The sequence below is a fragment of the Micrasema longulum genome, unplaced genomic scaffold, assembly GCF_059751315.1.
Source record: "Micrasema longulum isolate JH-2025_06_02 unplaced genomic scaffold, ASM5975131v1 h1tg000271l, whole genome shotgun sequence".
NCBI lineage: Eukaryota > Metazoa > Arthropoda > Insecta > Trichoptera > Brachycentridae > Micrasema > Micrasema longulum.
The window spans coordinates 909,153-923,730 of NW_028277475.1; the positions used below are offsets into that span (position 1 = coordinate 909,153).

At 32.2% G+C, this 14,578-nt stretch overlaps 1 protein-coding gene and 1 long non-coding RNA gene across 4 annotated transcripts in view; one reads left to right on the plus strand and one right to left on the minus strand.

Annotated features, from left to right (window-relative positions):
- raw (NDT-like domain-containing protein raw) overlaps positions 1–14,578 on the plus strand; it is a 249,203-nt gene that overhangs the window by 25,897 nt on the left and 208,728 nt on the right. Inside the window, exon 1 of one of the 3 annotated variants that reach the window (XM_088224190.1) lies at positions 613–777. The exons of the other annotated variants lie outside the window; for them this stretch is intronic. The gene's annotated coding sequence lies outside the window, so the exon portion shown is untranslated. Of the gene's footprint in view, positions 1–612; positions 778–14,578 lie in introns of those variants that run through there. 3 annotated transcript variants of the gene reach the window in all.
- Positions 613–9,373, minus strand: LOC148283016 (uncharacterized). The gene is made up of 2 exons (XR_015821956.1): positions 7,842–9,373; positions 613–1,231 (listed from the first exon to the last, which is right to left on the minus strand). It is a non-coding gene; the product is annotated as an uncharacterized LOC148283016 (long non-coding RNA).

Genomic DNA, 14,578 nt, shown 5'->3' on the forward strand with positions numbered 1-14,578 from the left:
TTTGCGATATCTTCCAGACTAGGAAAACTTTACAAACGACCACTGATTATTTCAAATTGGTGGATTTAATTATCATTTGTTTTTTTATTTATTAAATAATAAATTATAATAAACTTCCACCAAAAAAATTCACTGACTTGTATTTGAAAAAAAAAAATCCAAATATCATTAACTACATAATAATCCCGCTAAAAATTCAACGCTTTCCAATTCCCATTTTTTAAACATTAGTAACATCTTAAGTCTTATTCTCTCAGATTTTCCTACATTTTATTCTAAAATTCGACTCTCCTGTTTCAGGATTATTTTTTCATACTGAAGTCTCAATATATTTGAAAACGGCTGCCATCTTGGAAAATGCATTTATTTATAATGGAAAAATAAGTTTCGAATGCCACTGTCTATGCTCCGCTGTCGAGCAGCTATCCATTCCGACCGAGCCGCTAATAACTAAACACAAAATCAGCTGCGTTATGATCCGCGGTTGTGTACAAACACCGCGTATAGAATTAACACCACGATACAAAACAGCGAGTTAGTTACACGGAATAAGCCTCCGGAGTCCCAGTCATAATCCTCTCGTACGTTTGAAAATATTTCTATTTCCCTCCCAGTCACCCACGGCGGTCCGTGGAGATTGGTAGTGTATGATTGTTGAATTTTTTTTCGTTGTAAAAAAAAATATTAACACGCGCGTCTTAAAAGTGTGCATGATTGATAAAATGTATTGTTCTGTGAACTAAACAGCTAAAATGGATGTGTTTTAAACATTGAAAGGTAGATATGTTACTGGTTATGACGTAAAACAGATTTGCTTCAGTTTTTTCTTGATTTTATGGACCTTCAAATGTAAATTCTCCACGAGAATTATTTGCGTTTGATGTTTTGTTGTGCATTGAATTATATTCTGTAACGTCGAAAGAAGTCATTATAAATCAATTGTTTGTTTGTACGCGCACGTGAGTTCTTTTTTTATCAGTGACATAAGAATGAACGGCCAAAATATGTTGAATAAATAAAGTATTTTAAAATTGATTTCTCCTTTACCGACTCCGCGTTTTAAAGGTAAAAAAAATTTCTCGAACCAATATTCCATTAATAAAACACTTATTTAAATAGTACCCATTGTTGTATTTTATTTTTTAAATAGCATGTATGGGCGCAACTATTTTTCATAAAACAAATTGACGAATTAATAATAGTGACAAATGACAACAGGCATGGAGAATACCTTCAAGAAGGGAACATGGAAGTCTAGGCATTTATGACCTGTCATTCGCCGGATTTAAGTGGCCACTTTACACACTGCGTAACATTTTGCCTATGTTTGAACATCCATATTTCTTCAATTCTTCCATTTGTTGATTTAAGTGAAGTTAAAGAGCTGAAACATAAATTGTTGTGAAGAGATTTATCTGACGGAATTATTTCACATACCAACCGAATTATAACAAAACCAACTGGTCCAAAAAGAATTTTAAAAATTGGAAAATTGTTTTCAGGCGTTGCCTAGTATGTGAAATAATTCAGTCAGCTGAAATTATTTACAGCAATAAAGGTTTCAGCTCTTTAACTTCACTAAAATTAACAAACTCAAGAATTGAAGAAATATGGATGTTCAAACATAGGCCAAATGGTGAATGTTACGCAGTATGTAAAGTGCCCACTTTTTATTTTATTTTTTGTTGTTTTTTTTTACAATATGCATAAGAGGTAAAACAGAGTATTAAAAAAAGGATAATTACATAGCAATGAAATACATATTAATAGTCAAAATAGTAAACAAAAAATCCCACAAAGGCATGGCCTGTTCGTGGGTATACAAGAAAATGTTAATGAATTTTTGCTCCTATAATAAATAGACAGTTATAATATTTTTGTGTAACGTAAGAAAGAGAAAATAAAATATTCTGCAACAGATTATCATGTAAGTAATTAAAAAAGGAAATAAAAAATATAAAAAAACTTTAATATATTCCTTATTAATAGGGCAACAAAATATATCATAGAAAAAAAGAGTTTATATCTTTAGTTTGAATCCAGGATAGTGCGTGTTTCTAAAACCAGCCAATGACAGATCATAAGCCCTGTAAATGCCTAGACTTCCATATTACCTTCTTGAAGGTATTATCCATCCCTGTTGTAATTTGTTAATCTTTATGACTCCCGAGGGGGTGCAATCCAGTCTTTTTTCTGGAAACATTTGGACAAACTCAAATATTGTAATTAATAATAGTGTATTCAACTTTTTAGAGAGTTAGTCCGTAAATTTTGATAAACTCCTTAGGCCCAGTTGAATCGAAAGGGGTTAGGTTGAAGTTCAATAATTATTATTTGTTATTAATACTTTTTAAAGCATTAACTTTGTGGTCTAACATTTAACAAAATGTTATTAAATATTTGTATATAACCACTTACCGACTTTCCTATGTCTACCGGTTTCGAGACGTACCCTTCTCTTCGTCAGGACATCAATTAAACCAACATGCAAGTAGACATAGAAAAGTCGGCTAGTGGTTATACTATACAAATATTTAATAACATTTAGTAAAATTTATTTGGTTGTCGTCAAAATAGGCAAGACGAGTTCCTTTAGCAAACTTTTTTTCTTTAGAAAATTTTTCATTCTGACAGAAACATAACAATAATTTAACTAAGCATGGAATATAATTCTATTTATATTTTTTTATAAAACTATAGTGATTTAATTAAAAATATCAATAAAATTCCTTGGTTAAGTTTTATTACTTGTTTTCGTTCGAATCGACTGTGTAAAGAAAAAAGTTCCTTAGCGGCATGTAGCCAACCTCACAGAAGAGATAATATTTGTTTTTTTTTTAATTAATGAAAAATTACAAAATTTATATTTTAATTTAAATTTCGTAGGAATCACACTAAAATAATAGTTTGAGTTTTTGCTACTGACATTTTTTGGTGGAACTGCATTTTAATTATAATAATAAAAATACGTATATAGTTTATTATATAAATAAAACACGAGTGATACTTTAATCCACAAATTTGGAATATCCAGTGACCGGTTTCATCGCTTTCGCGACATCTTCGAGACTGGTATCTTTATTAAAAAGTTAAATGTATTTATACAGAACAGAGGTAAGGATACCGGATTATAACAGAGGTAAGGATAAGGATAAGCGATGAAACCGGTCACTGGATATTCCAAATTTGTGGATTAAAGTATCACTCGTGTTTTATTTATATAATAAATTACAATGAACTTCCATCAAGAATTTTCACTTACAAACTTAAATGTTTTTTATACGTATATAGTTTTATTCCACTTTTATTTATTTGTTTTATTAATTTTTATTAATTTGTTTAGTCTCCCACCAGTTTGACGATGTCGGTCACGACGAAACCCGGTCACTGGTAAAAATTTATAAATAAAAGTGGAGTAAAACTAAATTCGTATTTTTATTATTATAACTAAAATAATAGGTATACATGTAAATGATTTTTTTTTATTTACTAAAAAAAACCAAAAACTTTTATTGATTTGATTAGGACATTTTTCTTTTCTACCGTCGATATGTATTTTATTTATACGCTTTATTTATATTTAAAATTTTACACATATATAAGGGCGGGTATATTGAATTAAGTCAATTTCCTCCTATCTACCAAAACCGTCCAATTTAAGAAAATATAAATAAAGTAAATATGTACATATTGTACAATAGAATATAATTAATATAGAATTAATAATAATTCATCAATTAAAATGAACCGAGGAAAAAGACATAGCGATTAATTTTGGTTAAAAGTAAAAATCTACACTATTCTATGAGGAGAGGATAGGATAAAGGCATTGAAATATAAATACAGAAACATGGCGGAAAGGGAGTAATAATAATGAATAAAATATTTTATTGTATCCAATTTCTCTTAGCGCTGAACTTTTTCACCGTGTAAAATATTTTGAAGAAAATTCGTATTTAATAAAAAATTTAACTTTTTGAATGCATTTCCTTATTAAGTTAAATTATATATATTTTTTTTAAATCTTGAGTGAGCACACATAAACATTATTATGTGTGCTCTAATAATATTATTGTATGTACATTCCATTCATGAATTATTTGACACATATGTATGCCTTTACCTTAAGTTTGAATTTGGTTTTTTTTTCTTAATAAATGTTTTTTCCCCAATCATAATATTTTTTTAACTCAAATAAAATAGAATTTTTTGACTTCGCCTTTTTTCAAAATGGGAGTTCGATTTTTCCTTTTCGTTGGTATTGTGATCATGTTCAAGTTGACTTTAAACAATTTCTTTTTCAAAATGAGGAAGTTCAGTGTCTTTTTTTATTTTTTTATTTGTTAATAGAATACTAAAGTGAGCCAAATTTTTATTTTTTAATTTTTAAATTCCGTGTTATCAGCGCTATGATTTTATAATGTTTTGTATTTCTGAAATAACTCCGCGTGTGACGTCAGAGATTGTTCTATGACAGTTCTTCCTATTGGTTCGTTTACGGTGCCTAAACCGGATATCCTTCAAAGCTCTCATATCATTGGATGGTTCATATGAACCAGTGACGTCATTCAAAGTAGTGCGTTTTTATTAAAATATATATATATATTTTTTTGTACATTTTTAAGAAATTTTACCGTACTATTTAATGCTTTCATTTTTACCGCGCGCAAGAAAATATTTTTTGTTTCCAATTTCCCGTAGAGCTGAAGTTCCTCATTATGTGTTTTTTGGAATGAATAATTTTATACACAAATACCATGGAATCGTTGGAATCGTTGAAAATTGGCCTATATTTGAATAAGTTTTAAAATCCGTCTTTGAATCCCCGATTTGAATATTATTACAATTTCCTAACTATATAAGAATCTATCGTCATAGTATATGAAATATTATTAATTACGTTATTAAATTTAGAATCTAAGTAATGTGTTGTATGTGCGTGGGAAATTGTTGAAGAGATGAAGGACTACCTAATTGATATTTCAATCACTGCAATTAATTAAAAATACATTTCGTTTAATCAATTAATATACCGGTTTTGGATGATTCTTCGAAAGATATGAGTTTTGAGAATTCTTGAACTCGAACTGAAATGTATTTTATGTGAAAACCACTCCATCCAAAATTCCATGCTGTATTTTGTAATCCATACTAATATTATAAATGCGAATGTTTGTTTCTTTCACGTCGCAACGGAGCAACCGATTAACGTAATTATTTGCATAGGGATAGTCGAAGAGCTGACAAGTGTCACTAACTATTTTTCATGCCGAAAAAAATACTTTTTTGGGAAAGCTCAGAGAGGATAGCATCCCTTTTCTATAATTGCTGGGTATTTTTATTTTACCATCTTGGTATATTTAAATTTTAGTATTAATTTTTTCGTGTTATGTATGTTTTGAAATATTTTTATAGTGTACATAAACGTATATAAAATAAATAAATTGAAATAGTGTGAATTCAAATTAATATTTATTTTTTTATTATATGTATATATTTATTTATTTATTTATTTGACACTTTATATACACATATAATATACACCGCAAGACAAATAAATTTACGAGTTCTCAAAAAAAACTAAAATTGACATATAATGAATTATTCTTGATATTTAATTAGTTTTTTTTATATTGTTTGACATATGTGATGACTACTCGTTATTTCAAGGTTAAAATAAAAAATCTTACTCATGAATTGTACTTAGAAATTGCCATTATATATCAGGTATCAGATTACCCGAACCTTAGAGACCCATAACGGTTCATTTATGGTCGAGTGTTTGTGATGGAATAATAAAAGACATGTTATTTTTTAATTCATATTTAAGAAGTAGGTTCTTATCGCTTTATTTTAAATTAAAGTATTTTACATTTAAACATATTTATAACATTTAAAAATATTTAGTACTTAGTGAATTCACCTTTATTTTTTATAACATGTAAAATTCTATTATTTAGAGAAGCGTAAAGCGAATCTAAAATTTCTGATGTTATTTCTTCTTCCCAAACTTGAATTAAGTTTTTTTTAATTCCTCAATGTTTTTTGATTTTTTTTTCCCGACTTTTTTTTTCATAATCGCCCATAAATTTTCTATCGGGTTCAAATCAGGGCTATTCCCGGGCCACGTCAACGGTTTTAAGCCAATTTTCTCCTTGAATTCATTGATCTATAAAAAAACAATAAATTATTTATCATGTGGTCACAAAATGCATTAAAAAATATATATATTTGTACTCACAGTGCGGGCTCTATGGCACGGCGCAGAATCGTCCTGAAAAATTGGGTCCGCGGTATACTGCGTAATGTCCTCGATTGTTGGAATAATATGTTTTTTTAACACTTTTTTGTACTGAATGGCATTCATCGTACCCTGTACAAAATTTAGAGGTCCTAAACCGTATGCTGTCATGCACCCCCAAATCATCACGTAGGGTGAATGTTTAACGGTTCGAGTGACGCACGACGGATGATATCTTTCCCCACGTTTTCGTCGAACTATCTTTCTGCCGTCTGGACCAAAAAGGTTGAATTTTGATTCATCAGAGAAAACAACATTTTGCCAATCCTCCAAGGTCCAATTCTGGTGCTCTTTCGCCCAATCCAGTCTAGCCTTCTTCATTTTGTCCGTGAGTAATGGTTTCTTTGCGGGACTCCGTGCTTGGAAACCATGCTCCAACAGCCGCCTGGACACTGTTTTTACTGAAAATGTTGATGTGCTGGTAGACTGCACCTCTGCGTGTATTTCAGGTGCCGTTAAAAATCGATCGCGCATAACAATTTTTTTTACTAAGCGATCATCTCGGGCAGATGTCACGCGCCCCCGTCCGCTTCCTTTTTTCCGTTCTATGGATCCAGTTTCTTGGATTTTTTTAAATAAAAACCTCACTACACCTTCTGAATACCCAACTCGACGAGATATTTTACAATTAGATATGTTTTCTTGCGACAATGTGATTATTTTGGATTTTATCGCAATCGACATTTGCTTTGCACTTTCCATGATTGTTGTGTTATGTTCACTCAAACGCGGGTAAAACAAGACTGTTGAGACATTTTAAAATTTAAATATTGTAGAAAGGTGACACATAGTGTCCTTAATTTATTAAACAAAAGAAAGAGGTATCGATAAAGGATTTCTTAGAAAAAGGGTTCAGTAAAGTCAAGGGGCGCGGTAGCAGGTAAACTCGTAATTTTTTTTGTCTTGCGGTGTATATATACATATAAGGGCGGGCATATTGCCTTAAGGCAATTTCTTCCTACCTACCCAAGCCGTTCAGTTTGAGAAAATTATAAATACATGGACATAGTGAATCTTACAATTTGATACAAAAATTAAAAACAAAGATTAATTAAATAATTTAAAATTAACACTATACAATAAAGAGAGGAGAGGGGATGGGAAGGAAAGAATAAGGATAAAGGAACATTAACAAATTACAACAGGGATGGAGAATACCTTAAATAAGGGAATATGGATGTCTAGGCATTTACAGGGCTTATGACCTGTCATTGGCTGGTTTAAGTGGCCACTTAACACACTGTAACATTCACCATTTTGCCTATGTTTGAACATCTATATTTCTTCAATTCTTCCATTTGTTGATTTTAGTGAAGTTAAAGAGCTGAAACCTTTATTGTTGCGAAGAGATTCATCTGACTGAATTATTTCACATACTAGGCAACGCCTGAAAACAATTTTTCAATTTTTAAACTTCTTCTTGGACCAGTTAGTTCCATTACAATATTTGAGTTTGTCCAAATGTTCGTATACAAAAGACTGGATTTCACCCCCTCGGGAGTCATCAAGATTAACAAATTACAACAGGGATGGAGAATACCTTAAATAAGGGAATATGGATGTCTAGGCATTTACAGGACTTATGACTTTGACCCTAAAATTGTAAATATGAAAAAAAAAATCGACAATAAAACTTGTAAAACAAACTCCCTCTTTTAACACGAGCTTCTTGTTCCATTAGAGAGATAGACGCGTTGAGTAAAAAATGTACCATTAAAAAAAAAATGTATATACGGCGTTTCAGGACCAGACCGCGAAACTCTAGAGGTACATTCTTCATAGTAAACTTTTTTTTTAAACCCTAACAATTTTTTTTTACAAACTCTTTTTTTTTGTTTTTTTTTTAATCTTAAAATGGAGTTAATGTTTAGTACCTCAAACTTGCATCCCTTCCTCAAAATGTGCGGTATGTGGTGGACAAGCTGCATATTAGCTAATGACCTTTTTTCTAAATTCAAAAATCAAATTGACACCTATCGGTAAAAAAAAATTCTTGAAAGACGTTTTCAGCCAATCACGACTAGTGTTGTTGGCTCGGGATGTTGTTAACTTGTTAGTGTTCGTAATTGTTAGTTTTATGAATTAGTGTGGTAGCATGAATGAAAATAATGTATTTTAAATTTGATTGTAGGTTCTGAGTCGTTATCTTGTTGTATGATGTAATTATGAAGTTGTAATGTTTTGGATATGTAAATATGTTTTGACTCAACTTCCGTTCTTTGAAATTTAAAATTCCTTTAATCTTAGAAATTTATATCGTCGGGATCGAAGAACAACGATGGATGTGCAAAAATGCGACATTGTTTTTCTTTTACATTTGATGTTGGAAAATGTATACGCTTTTTTTTCCGGGTTTGAAAGAATATGCTATTTTAAACATCTGGGATCATTCCAATATGCTGGATAAGAGGACATGCTGGTATCGTAGGAAATAAGAGAGCGGATGAACGAGCAAGAGCCGCAACTTGTAAAAGAACGGCACCTTTCTTCTCAGAATTTCCCCTTAGCTTTGCTAAACGCTGTATAAAACAAAATACGCAGCAGCGTTGGGAGGATCATTACCGCGCTTCTTCAACAGGTAAAATCACTAAAACGTTTTTCCCAACGCTGGCTGATGCAGCAAACTTCCGTCATCATCACCAAAGTACTTTTGAAACGACTTAAATTTTTACCGGACTCGGAGCTATGAGAAGTTATCTCAATAGGTTTAAATTAAGGAATGATAACTATTGTCCATGCGATGATATTTCTTCACAGAGTATCGAACATCTGTTATTTCAGTGCCCATTTTTCAGTTTACAACGCCATAATCTTGAAGCAGAATGCAGGAAAGATGGAATATCCTCAACAGATATCCACACTGTAGTTAAAAGTAGTTATCACGCGCCATTTTTCATGATATTTGCAACAATGGTGATTGGACTCATAAAGGTAATAAACCAAAATCAGTGATCGACCATCCCATTTCCAAGACAAACAAAAACAAATTTTTTCCGAGTACCTTAGCGTTGTACATGACACGTAAGGCTACTAAATACAGGGGTCTAAATATATATAAAAAATAAAAAAAAACATCTGGGATCCAAATTGCTCACTAGAAAAACTAAGAACATTATTTACAAATCTCTCCTGGGGCCGGTCATTGTATATGGTGCCGAATGTTGGGTTACGACCAAAAGAGATGAAAACATGGTATTAGTATTTGAAAGAAAAATATTAAGGAAGATATTTGGTGCTGTCAACCAAAACGGAGTGTGTGGCGAACCCAACATTGCACAATTCATAAAAATAAGATTACAATGGTTGGGCCATGTGCACAGAATGAATTATAACCGTACCCCAATAAAGATTCTTTATACCACTCCGGAAGGCAGACGAATCAGAGCCAGACCAAAGTTAAGATGGCTGGATAATGTTGTAAGTGACATTAGAGCAATTAGCCTGACGAACTGGAGAAGAGCCGCAGGGTGCAGGGAGGAATGGAGACAGATTCTGGAGGAGGCCAGGGCCTACAACGGGCTGTAACGCCACTGATGATGATACTATTTTCTGTGGGACCATGTTAAATCACAGGTCTTCATCAACAAACCCAGGACTCTTGATGAGCTTGAAGACAACATCCACCGCACCATAGTCGCCATACCGTCCGAAATACTGCACAGTATTCGAAAATTGGCGTCACTGAATCAATCAGTAGAAGAGAAGCTGTGGTGGTCATTTAAATGATATTTTGTTATAATCACGAATGGCATACACGCACCATTTAATAAAACCATTCCGCAGCTTTTATAATAGAATTTACTGTGTTTTTTTCCAAATTTAAATCATATCGTTCTTATTGGTAAACCCTATACAATACTTGACTTTTTTTTATTCGCATTTCCCTAAAGAATACCAAAGCCTTAACTTTTTACAATAATTATTGTATTCAAACATTACTGAGCTCTTTTATATAGAGTTAGAACTTAAATCTCGTGATGGCAAACCACAAGACCACAACCAGACTTTGGACAATACCGTAAACGTAATATTATGTTAAGTTTTGTGCTTTGACAAATTGACGCGCGACTGGCGTTCTTTCAAAATGATTGTTTTTCAATAGAAATTGAAAATGACCCGTCACAATGCTCGGTGAAAGAATCTAGGATAGGTCGTGACGTCACCGGCCACGGATTCGCCGCTCGCCTTGTACTATCGCTCGTTATCATCCTTTTATAACCGATATTTAGATAAGTATCGAATAGTCTATTAAACTACAAAAATAGAGAATGGTAGAAACATGGACATATTAATACATAGACGCGCCCTATATAATAAAATGTTAAAAAAGTAGTGACACGAAAACGTGCCCACAGCTACCAAGTTTGTTTATTTACACCAGTGGTGGTATTCTGGATCTTCTCTGCCCTCTACAGAGTGATTAATTTGAAGATTTAATTTTTTTTTAATGCGACGACACTTTGCTTCATATAACGGCCACACGGATTATTAAAACGTCAAATGGTGTATAAAACTGCTTCAAAAACGAAAATAAAACTGAAACAGTTTGGTCAATTCAGCCAAGTTAAGTGTTTTGGGTAATGCTTAGGGGTCGCAATAATGTTCTAAATGAAAATCATCATCAATGTTTGAGTATGTCCAAATACAGACTCTTGCAGACTGGCTGGATTTTCTCGCTAGGGAGTTGTTCATATTTAAATTTATTGCAACAGAGAGGGAAAATGCTTTTGAGATGGGAATATGGAAGTCTAGGCATTTACAGGGCCTTTGACCTGTCATTGGCTGGTTTAAGTGGCCACTTTACACACTGTGTAACATTCACCATTCTGCCCATGTTTGAACATCCACATTTCCTCAACTCTTCCATCCGTTGACTTTTGTGAAGTAAAGGAGCTGAAACCTTTATCACGTGGGTGAGATTCATCCGGCTGAGCCGAATCATCTACTGCTCTTACCCTGCGGTGCTAATCTAAACCGCTCTTGCGGCCGTAGAAAACGCTTTATCTCGTGCATTTTGTATGTAAATACGCGAGAAAAATAGTTTTTCTGCGAGAGCGTTCGGAATACCAGCCCTGAGATGCAATTATGAATCTTCTCAATCCCCTACAGTGTGGTTACTTTGACTTACTTTTAATAAAAAAAGGAAATATTAGCATTCTTATTATTTACCCAAATATTTCGATTTTTGGGCCATTTTTAACGAGTTGTAAACAACTATTAGAAAATTGAAATCAAGTTGGGGTAGAGTAGGGTTCGTACCTCGGACCTCTGACCCGCGAACACTAGCCACTGGACCACAACCCGATGCAATTTGGAGGTATTTATTTAATTAATGCTTAATTTTAAGGTTAATTTGGGGATTTTTATTGTTTCTATGCGACTAATTTTTGCTTTATATATGACTACACTTATGATAAAACGTCAAAAAATATGAACACGCGAAATCAAACATGACGATTCAATAAATAAAATTTTCTAATCGGATATTTTAAAGTATTCTATTGGTGATTATGGAATTTTTAAGACCAACCTTTATCCTTTTTCAAACAGGATTCATTACGCATAGGAATGTCCCGTCTCAATATGTCGCACCTCCAGAAGTACACTGTTATATGTCAAAATCAGCCATTTTTCATGAGAGCAAAAACAAACTTTTTAAGTGTATTAATGCTCGTAACTTCATTTATTTGACACTATAATTCCCAGTATTTTTACGGTATTGGCTCATTTATTCGACAGTTTTATTTTAGTCAGCAATACTTGACGGGTTGTTCAGCCCATTACGTCATGTAGACTGTAAATATCAAATATCAGGTAAAATAACATTAAGAAAAATAATAATCATAATAATAATAATAATAATAAATCTTTATTAACCATAAATGTACAATGTGATACATTCATAAAAATTTTTTTTTCTTAAATAAAACAAAGGTATACACAGTTGAATGGCGGACTTATTGCCACTACAAATTTCTTACAGTCTGACCAAAAACATTTATTTATTTATTTATTAACGGAATAACCCGCTAAGTCTCTATTTTGATGCTCGTCAGCAGGTGGGATAGAGGGGGATATTGAAGGAGGTAATGAAAAATACACCATAACACCCAGACCAATTGAGAAAAAATCTTTCTTGGATTTTCTTCTTGCAACTGGCGGGAATCGAACCCGCGACGCCAGTTTGCAATAATGAAAAGTTTTACGACACCTATTTGCAATAAGAATAAACAAACATTAAAATCATTATATATAATACATTATGAAAAATCTAGGAGTACTAATGGATGAACATCTCTGCTGGCGAGCTCATACTAATGAATTAAGCCGCAAAATATTTTTCAGTCTATACTCACTTAGAAGGTTGCAAAAATTCTTACCCATTAGTACTAAATGCACTCTTGTACAAGCATTACTACTACCCATTCTAGATTACGCTGATGTTTCCATGACTGATTTAAGCTGTGAGCAACTCGATAAACTTGAACGACTTCAGAATACATGCATTAGGTACATTTTTGGTCTTAGGAAATATGACCACATTTCTGATTATCGTAGGCAACTGAAATGGCTCAAAATTAGACAGCGGAGAGACTATCACTCCCTCTCACTTCTGTTCAATGTACTTCATAGTCCTAACGCTCCTATATACCTGTGTGAAAAATTTCAACGCTTATCAGTTCATGGTTTACCTCTTCGTTCTCATTCTCAAGGCACTCTCTTAATACCCATACACAATTCCTCTTTCTTCTCTAACTCATATAGTGTCCATGCGGCTCGACTGTGGAATCATCTCCCATCCACCATCAAAGATGTTACTACATTATCTCTGTTTAAATCACGTCTGAAGAAACATCTCCTTTCTCTTCCTTAATCTCTCCTCCTTTCCTTTTTCCTTTTTCCTCTTTCCTCTTTCCTCTTTTTTCCTTTTTCCCATTGAGTAATAGTTTCGATTTAAGGTAATTTATAAACAAATACGTTTATTTCTATTTTTATATGTCTTTAAATTTTTAATCTTTTTTTTCTATTGAATATGTTCTGTAACTTGAATTATAAAAATAAAACTTTTATTTTATTGGTTGGTTGGAAGAAATTGCCATTTGGCAATAAGCCCGCCAATGTACAAATAACATTATGTACAAAAAGTTAAATAAATAAATAAATATTTGTAAAAGTGTCTATTACTTACGCTATTTACATTTAATACATTTTCTCCCACTCGTTTGCTAGTGATTTTGGTTCTTAAAAACAAGAAAGAGAAAGTTAAAGAATATACAACCAAACGACAAAAACAAAACCTACCCCGGGAAAATGTACATAATGTGAGATGTTTAGAATCAGTATTAAAGTGTTCTGTGACGATAAAATATTATTACCGTCTAAATTAAACGTAAACATCACATGAAATTGTGGGCAAAAAGTAAAGAGGGGTATTCAATTAGTCTTATTTTTTAGATTGTTATATTATTTAGTCAGAAGTAAAAAGAATCCAAATCATTCTGGGCGAGTAAACATTTTACGTTAAGAGGAACTGTATTGTATTCTTCACAAATATTTTCAAGGGATTCGCTTCTGTCGTAGAGGGGAGAGTCAAAGAACAGATGATCTAATGTCTCATCGTCATTTTCACAAAGGCATATTGCCGAATTAAAGTAATTTATTCTCAATAAGTGCGAGGCAACAAGACAATGTCCTATTCTCAATCTTGATATTAAAAGAGACGTTCAATTTTGATTGCTTTTCGATTTCAAACCACGGTCAAAATTCTTACTAGTCATATGTAGGAATATGTATTTGAATGTACCAAATGCTATATTTTTTTCATACTTTACATGTTTTACCTATGTACCATACTTGTAAAAGCTCTCCGGGCGTTTATGTGAATTTTAATAAATTAATAAATAAAATAAAAATTTACAATACTTTGTACGTTAAATCTCCCACGCGGACAAAGTTCTATTGATTTCAAAGAATACTTAAGTGTGTGGTATTTCCATTGTGTAATAAGTTTATATTCCTTTAATTATGTTTATTTTATTATAACATCAAAATTTTGAATTGGTCAACTATATTATGAAAATCCCTCTCTTCCACTCCCCCACTCTATTTTCTCATCCCTTAACCTTCTTACGAGCTCTTTTTTTTTTCTCAGGTCTTATATAATATATTATTTTTCTCTTTACTGTGTAACATGTTCTCTCATTATATTTGTGAAAAACTTTAACTGGATGTATGTACTATTTTTTATATTTTGTATTCTTATATAACAACTGTTGT